Source organism: Amphiura filiformis, chromosome 12, assembly GCF_039555335.1.
Source record: "Amphiura filiformis chromosome 12, Afil_fr2py, whole genome shotgun sequence".
Taxonomy (NCBI): Eukaryota; Metazoa; Echinodermata; class Ophiuroidea; order Amphilepidida; family Amphiuridae; genus Amphiura; species Amphiura filiformis.
Genome location: NC_092639.1, coordinates 45,303,107 through 45,312,050, shown reverse-complemented (window position 1 = coordinate 45,312,050; position 8,944 = coordinate 45,303,107). Strand labels below are relative to the sequence as shown.

Below are 8,944 nucleotides of genomic sequence, written 5' to 3'. Positions count from 1 at the left end.
TTAGCCTACAGTATGAAAATACCACGTCACACTTTCCAAACACCAACACATGATACAACGTGCGAATGATCAGTAGCAAACAGCAGCAGCATAATGCAAAATGGCCGCTACCACAGCAATACACGTGTACCGCGTCGATGATACTGACTGTAGAGTCAATTGACTCCACGGGTAGAGTCAATGGACTCTGTAGTGAAAGTCAGGTACGACTCCACAGGTAGAGTCACTTGACTCCACGGGTAGAGTCAACTGACTCTCTTGTGACAGTCAGGCGACTCCTTTTGAGAGTCAGTGCTAGTTTACTGCACTTTGAGAGTCACTTGGGTGCATTCTGGCTATCAGTGAGGCCGGATATATCGCATATGTTACAGTTACACACGCAAGGCAAACGATTTTGAACAGTTTACGTGTTCCTGCTTTTTTCTCTCCTTGGGGTGTGTGTGTGTTTTTGTGTTTTGTTTTTGTTGCTGTTGTCCTAGGCTCGTCTAAATACGATAATGAAAGTGACAGCACTGTCCAAAAGTCCTCTGCTATGCGGCCTTCAAGACCACCGTTACTCAAGATTATACCACCGGCTACTTATTTTGAACACATGCGAAAATGGTAAAATGATACAGGGAAGTGTTTAACAGTAGAAGTACGAACATCGCCTACTGGTCTTATTACTGTAGAGTTGACTTGCTTTCATTGAGTTAAGACACAGCTTATTTTGCTCTGAGTTTGCTGTCTTGCTTGCTACTGACTTCTTTTGTTGTCTGTTCCTGAAGAAGAGCAGTAGATCGAAACGTCGGTTGTTTTTTGGTCCGTTATATGCACAGTGATTTTCTTCACTTCCCGTGTACTTTTTTACTGTTTTCCTGACACTTCTGTGGGCACTGGAAATGGCAATATTTGACCATCGCAATTTTTGTGTGCCTACATTGGTTGTGTGGTTTATCGTGACTGTTTATATGCACAGTGATTTTCATCACGTGTTCTACAGTGTGGGCCAAAAACAACTTTACCCAATTTAAAATGTTACTATCTCAAAATTGAAAAGTCTGCTGCAAATTGTTTTCACATATTCGTAAAGAACATCTTCTTTAGAGTAGGCCTATTTGGTGAAAAAACTATCCAAAAATGTATTAAATTAAAAACGTGACGCTAGTTGTAAATCAAAGAGTCAAAATTAACTTTGTCCACGCGAAGGCTTACTAGCTATCGCGTCACATCTCTTGCAGTGGCGAGTTCGATAAAGAATGAGAACCACACAGTATACACACAAATTTGTTCAGCAATTTTATATAACACAATCAAATAAATCAAACATGAACAATTTAAATGTCAAGCTATGATATTTCGTCATGATATGCAGCTTTCACGCTGCAAAGATAAACACAATTCTCTTCAAATATGCGCAAAGCAATTGTAACCTCAGACCTGATTTTTTTGTCATTACCAAATGTTATCTAGAAAGAAAGTTTGAAGTTATTAATGCGTTCGTGGTATGTTCGTCAAATTGTTGCGTCGACAACTGACTCTGGGGTTAGTTCTTTTTCCCTTTGAACCGCTGCAATATTAGCAGCTGAACGACCAGTTCTTGGACGTCCGCTCCGTGCTTTTGCATCTATTCATCACACTTCCGAGGTTGTGAAAGTTGTTCGTATGTAGAGTTATGGTATAGGTTTCGGTGGGATCTTACGTTCAGCAAATGAATCCGAAATTGACGCTGCACTACCAAAAAGCTTTCTGTTCTTAATTAAGTATACCTCTGCCATAAAAGTCATCTCTTATGTTGTGAATTGCCTTATCTTAACACCTTGCAAACCTATTTAGAAATAAGCCACGCAGTCACAAAATGCACGAAGGCCTATTTAAAATTCAAAAACTGCGCCAGATAAAACCTTTGTAATTGTGTAATTTTTATTCTAACTGTTGGTCAATGACAGGAGTGAAGTTCAAGTACATGACAAGTAAATGGGGGTTAAAATCAATTGTATTTCCTTCATGCATGTAAAACAATCATCACTTTTCAAAGACAAGCCAAACGTGTTTACCAATTACACGTATGCCTAACGCATATGTATGCCGTACTCTTAGCAATCGGACACATACCATTGAATTACGTGTGGACAAAGTGATTTTTGACCCTCGGACGTAAAACTAGCACCATTTTGTTAATTTAGCTTCTTTTGCTTTCATTTCTTCATCAAATACTTTTAGAAATACATGTATATACATTTAGAATATGTGACAATATTATGAATAGCTCTTCTACAATTCGAGCAACCACCCTCTAAAATTGGGTAAAGTTGTTTTTGGCCCACACTGTAGTGCACTTTTGTATTCCCATTAATCCATGTTGTTTGTGCAGGTTTAGCACTTCTGTGGGCCTTGGAACTGGTCATTTTTGGCAATCGAACTTTGCTGTTTTTGTCCCCCCTTGCATACTGTCTAGTCTATATTTTACTTGTTTCCCCACAACAAGTTGGTGTACCTTGCTCATTTTCTCTCCTGTTGTTCATATTCAAGGTATCCTCTTGTATCATTTATTGATCCTTGATGTCCTCGTCCGTTGGATTTACCATTATCCACTTTTACTGTAGAATACCCTCCTGTCTTATCTTAACCCTTACACTAACGCTAATCCTAAACTTAATCATAATCCTAACCGTAATCCTAAACTCTATTTCTCACCCTAGAACATCACCTGGATTATAGGGTGTGAAGCGTTCAATATATATCTGTTAAACGTCTGTCTCGCACCCCGCGCGCTTTGCTATGTGAACCCCAAATAACGCTTCGCGCTACGCGTTAGTGGTAAAATTCATTTTTTTCTTCATATGTTCAATTTTTTGTATGGATATTTTCAGTATCATGTCGCGATCCAATTTGGTGGTTGTTTTTTGTACACATTTCGCCCTGCTTGTAAACAAAACAAACAAACATATTCGTATATGTACTATGTTTCTGTTTTTGAATATCACAAAGTACATAAACATTGTGCCTTAATTTTTAAACAAGCATAGCAATTTTTTACCAAATGTGTCTGACATATTCAAAATAGTACACACTCATACTAATTACTATGACCTATATGCGGTTTTTTTAATATAAGGAAACATATGTCATGATTTCTCCATACGTTACAGAACTAATAATGTGTTAATAATTCAATAATGTTTTGCTTTATATTTACTCAGTAAGTTATATGCCATTTTGTAATGAACGAGGCTACTTTGCCCCCTTAATGGATATTGATAATTCCATATGTTATAGTTTATGTTTTTTTATCTTATCATATGTTCAAAAACATATGTTGTGACATTTTGCTGACAAATATATTTTCGAAGACTGCTATGACATGTATGAGTAATAAATGTTTCGTCTTGCTTAAAACAGTTACAATGCAAGTATGATGTGAAATTATCTGATGGACCGTTCTCCAGAAAGTGAGTCTATTTTTGATTTTGATTTTGATAAATTTATGTATTTTTGTTCGCAGCAACTAAACATGCTAAAGAAACAATTTCAAGGGCATCGTCCTCTTTTTGAAGATGATCTGTTCTTCCATAAACAAGCATACTATTTATATACAGAATGCTACCAGGATACTACACACATTTATATTATACAGAATACTACAAACACAAACATATAATGTACTACAAACATTATGTAGCAGTCAAGTTAGCTCGACTATTGTGCGAGATGTTGCGGTTTTGAACCCTGGCGGTGGAAAAATTGAGTTTGCTTGAAATTCCCCCGGACAAGGAACTTAATACTAATTGTCTCGTTGTAACTCGTACGAAACTCGGGGAGCTAATCCTGGAATGTGGAATGTCTAGGGTGTGCGCTCTTAAAGTCCCTGTATTGTTGTTAAAATGATTTATGGAATGATGTGGGGCGACAACCTGTAAAGTGTGCTGAGGCATGTGGTTCAGCGTCTGCGCTTTCTTTATCGTCCAAATGTCACAAACCGGAGGTAACAACACAACATACTTCGTATAAGAGAATAAAATAAAATAAAATAAAATAAAATAAAATAAAATAAAATAAAATAAAATAAAATAAAATAAAATAAAGTGATAGCACTTATCTTCATATCGTTCACCAATAGACGAATCCAATTTCACGTCTTCCTACACCTCAATGCCCGTCGGCTCCATCTCACCTAAAATGTGAAATGATGCGGCATTGGCGGGTATTTTAAACTGCATTCTATCACCCGTGTTACACGTAGACAAAAGAATGATGACAGTTTACAACACTAAAGAATCTAACATCGATTTTTAAGCGGCTTTAATCCACCCAATTGGGCAGTCACAACACCTCAATAGCAGCCATAGCTGGGTCCCCGTTGGCTCCATCTCACCTAAAATGTGAAATGATGCGGCATTGGCGGGTATTTTAAACTGCATTCTATCACCCGTGTTACACGTAGACAAAAGAATGATGACAGTTAACAACACTAAAGAATCTAACATCGATTTTTAAGCGGCTTTAATCCACCCAATTGGGCAGTCACAACACCAGTTTGGTGCTGCGGGACCCAGTAATGGCCGACCAAATCCTGACCATGACTTGCCTCGTTGGATTCGTCTATACGTACCATATAAAACATATCGGTTCGAGTGAACATGAGCTAACATGGTAAACACTGCATATTGCCAGATAAAATCCAACCATATTGATTACTCACTAACTCGCCTAAACCACTTCTCGTGTTAGAAAAGGAACGGTTTAACTCTTATTCGGCAAACAGGGGCAACAGTCCCAAACATCCAATTGAGAATTTAGGCAGAAGCGCAAAAGAATTCTTTCCACATATTCCTATCTTTACTTGTAACTTGACATTGAAAACATTCAATGTTACATCAACCATTTACCAACCACTTCCCCTCACTTACTGACAAAAGGGGACCGAGTCCACCCGCACGAACCCCCTTGCACTCATAGAAACGACTTGTTCGCCTTGTTGGCGCAATTCAAAAGGAGTAAGTTTGGACAACTCAAAAATAGTGTAAAAGTTGCCAAAACAAAATTATCCGAACTTAATAAATGCTAAAAAGCTCAAAAAGTTCCGTCAACTAATCAACTTTGTTGGTATTACTTAAAAGTTGATGTAAGTCGTTGCGTCAACTTTTTAAGTAATGTCAACTTCTGAATTCAAGTTCAGGGAACTTAGAAAAATAAACAAGGTTCAAAGAACCAATTTGTTGAGTTATTATAACTCAACATGTAAGTTGATGTAACTCGTTCATATTAAGTTACTGGTACTTATTGTTTTGAGTTATTCCAATTTGGTACTTTGTTACTTAATTCACGTAATTTGATCATTTTCTGCACAATTAGCAGTATTCAAATATTTATTTTTGTAATCAGTGCAAAATTTTGTATACTATAGCACACCTCTAGAAAATTATGCTAACCTAGTTTCATTTTCTGAGTAATAACTCAATAAAGTAAGTGCAAATGAGTGCGACCAACATAATGATATCGAGTCAGCGTTACTCAAAATTGTACGCGTTGGCATTACTCGGAAAGTTGACGCAACGACTTACATCAACTTACTGAGTAATGCCAACGAACAATTTTTATGAGTGTGCGCACGATACTGTCTCTTAGGACTTTTAGGGTACACCCCCAAGGAAAATGTAAGGGGTCCCTTGGCATATCTTAAAGGCTACAAAAACCCTACGGACCCAACCAACCGGCGGCAGGATTGTGCGTTTGAGGGAATATGTCACGCTGTATGTAATTAAATCTTTGTGCCGAAGTGGATTGCTTGGAAAAATTGTCAAAAAAGTGTGTTAAAATTGTTCATATTTTACCCAAGTTTCCTGTGATTTGGGATCATTTCGGAATGGAGCTAATAAATACCTTGGAGGGGTGGAAAATATGGGGATCAAAAACAACGTACTTGTCATTAATTTTTGTCAATCATTTTCGGAGCATACTAGTATTTAAAATAATCAAATTAGTATAAGGAATCGGATAATAATTTCAATTTTTTTTTAAATTCGCGGGATAGTGCAAATTTTATTGCAAATTATTCAGATTTGATATTTGTGATATTGTACAGTCTACGAAGTTATCGTTATAACTCTAATGATATATACTTAAAGTGTATGTAGCTGGGATGAAAAGCCGAAAAATTATGTCTTTTTGAAAAAACAACAACATGCAAATAAAAAAAATATCGAAGATTGGGGTTTTGAGGAAACAAATCATACAAAAGGTCCCAATTTTCATTTGATGGACGGCTTTTCATCCCAGTTACATACACTTTAAGTACATATCTTTATAGCTTTATGCAATTTACTTCGAGGACTGATAAATTTCAAAAACATTAATTTTTAATCATTTGCCATAAAATGTGCATTATATCGTGAATTTCAACAACAAAAATCCAAATTATTTGATATCAGAAGGACATTCCTCGTATTCAAAATGCAATTCGATATATCAGATGCGCTCTCAGGTTCCACAAAAAATACGTGAAAACATCGCTGTTAGAGCCCTTAAATTTACAAATTTTAGCTCGCTTTGAATATATTATATCCAAGAAAAAATGATTTTGGGCCCAGTTTATGACCACATTACATTTATTATTGCTGAGCAAGGGGACATCAAGGGGCGTTGCTAGGGGCAAGTGGAATACGTGCCCCGAGCGCCATGTGGGAGGAGGCGACGAATCGACCGCTTTTTTCTTATAACCATACATAAACTGATCCATACTGTGCCCCTCCAAGTGGTTAAAAAAGCAACACTTGTGCGCGCGAATCATGTCAACAATAGCATCATGGAGAGGGGAGATTGTAAGACAAAAAATAAAGACAGGGTATATTGTGTAACGTCAGCTGGGGAAATTAAGAACCTACAACCTCTCACCCCTTCTACTTCCCGGAAGAGGAGGGGGAAATTCACAAAGGGTATTTTTAAGCCGTATAAAGGAAGATTTTTTTAATGTCATAGCCTCAAACTTTTCCAACAACCACTCCAAAGTATTTATGAACGCTCCTTTAGTCTAACTAGTCTAATGAGTGAATGTTCTTTGTCATCCAGTAGTTTTTGGAAATAAATCTAATACTGGAATTTAAGGAACTTACTTTTCGCAACTTTGTTACCTTGCATCTGGAACCACACATAGCCCTTAGCTTTTTTACAACTTTTTTTTTGCTTAATGGGTACACCCACACTCATGCTATGACCTATGCGGTTTTTTAAGCAAGCATATGTCATGATTTCTCCATACTTTGGACTGTTTTGGAGGACTAATAATGTGTTAATAATTCAATAATGTTTTGCTTTATATTTACTCAGTAAGTTGTATGCCATTTTGTAATGAACGAGACTCTTTTGCCCCCTTAATGGATATTGATCATTCCATATGTTACAGATGTTCAAAAACATCTGTTGTGACATTTTGCTGACAAACATATTTCCGAAGACTGCTATACATGTTTCCTGTAAGGCGATACATGCAAGATCTGGGTGACTTTGACAAATACTGATCACATTATATTCATATTTGGTCAAAATGTTCCTCTGGTAAAATCATGGGTTCAATATTATGCAATCGATCATCGGTTGCAATTCCTGTGGTACAAGTTCCTTGAAAAGGTGTATTGTGTTAGACTAGCTACAAACTCAAAAGAAGAGCTTTTATTCTTACTAATTAGGATTACGGGCTCGTTAAAGTAGATATGAGTAATTTTCCCAAAAAATTCACAAAGGGATATTTGAAACCGTGTAAGGGAGATCATTTTTTATGTCATAGCCTTAAACTTTTCCAACCACCCCACAAAAGTATTTATGAACACTCATTCTAATGAGTGAATGTTCTTAGTCATCCAGTAGTTTTTGGAAATAAATCTAATACTGGCACTTACTTTTTGCAACTTTGTTACGTTGCGTCTGGAACCAAACAAAGAATTGCGATAGACTTTCTTTTTTTCTTTCTTTTTATTTGCCTAATGGTTCATTCAAAATAGAACACACTCATGCTATGAACTATTTGCGGTTTTTTTTAAGGAAACATATGTCATGATTTCTCCATACTTTGGAGGACTAATAATGTGTTAATAATTCAATAATACTTTGCTTTATATTTGCTCAGTGTGTAATGAACGAGACCCCTTTGTCCCCTTAATGGATATTGATCCTTCCATATGTTACAGTTTATGTTTTTTATTTGATGTTCAAAAACACATGTTGTGATATTGTGCTGACAAACATATTTTCGAAGACTGCTATGAGTAATAAATGTTTCGTCTTGCTTAAGGGCTGGGGTATGAACGTTTGGACAGTATTTATTTTGGGACATTAGAGCACATCAGACATATCGAATTGCATTCTGAATACGGAGAATGTCTTTCTGATATCAAATAATTTTGATTTTTGAAATTCGCAATTTAATACACATTTTATGGCAAATCATTAAAATTTGCTATATTTGATATTTAACAGTACTTGCAGTCAACTTTATAAATCTGATGATTTGTACTTAAAGAGTATGTAGGTGGGATGAAAAGCCGACGATCAATTGAAAATTTTGACCTTTCGTATTGAATATATGGATTTTTTTTCCAAAAACACAAAAAAAAATAGGTCTTTTTGGGGAAAAAAATCCATATCTTCAATATGAAATGTCAAAATTTTCAATTGACCGTCGGCTTTTCCTCCCAGCTACATACACTTTAAGAATATATATCATTAGATTTATATAATTTACTTCGAGGACTGTTATATATCAAAATGTGAAAAATATCAAATTTTTATAATTTGTCATAAAATTTGTATTATATTGTGATTTTCAAAAATGAAAATTATTTGATATCAGAAAGACATGCTTCGTATTCAGAATGCAATTCGATAGGTCTGAGGTGCTCTCATGTCCCACTAAAAAATACTGTCGAAACGCAATAAACGCTCATTCTAGATCCCTTAAAACAGTTACAAT

At 36.0% G+C, this 8,944-nt stretch overlaps 1 protein-coding gene across 2 annotated transcripts in view; it reads right to left on the bottom strand.

Annotated features, from left to right (window-relative positions):
• The window catches only part of LOC140166276 (L-rhamnose-binding lectin SML-like), a 60,436-nt gene that overhangs the window by 35,564 nt on the left and 15,928 nt on the right, over window positions 1–8,944 (bottom strand). The window lies entirely within an intron of this gene.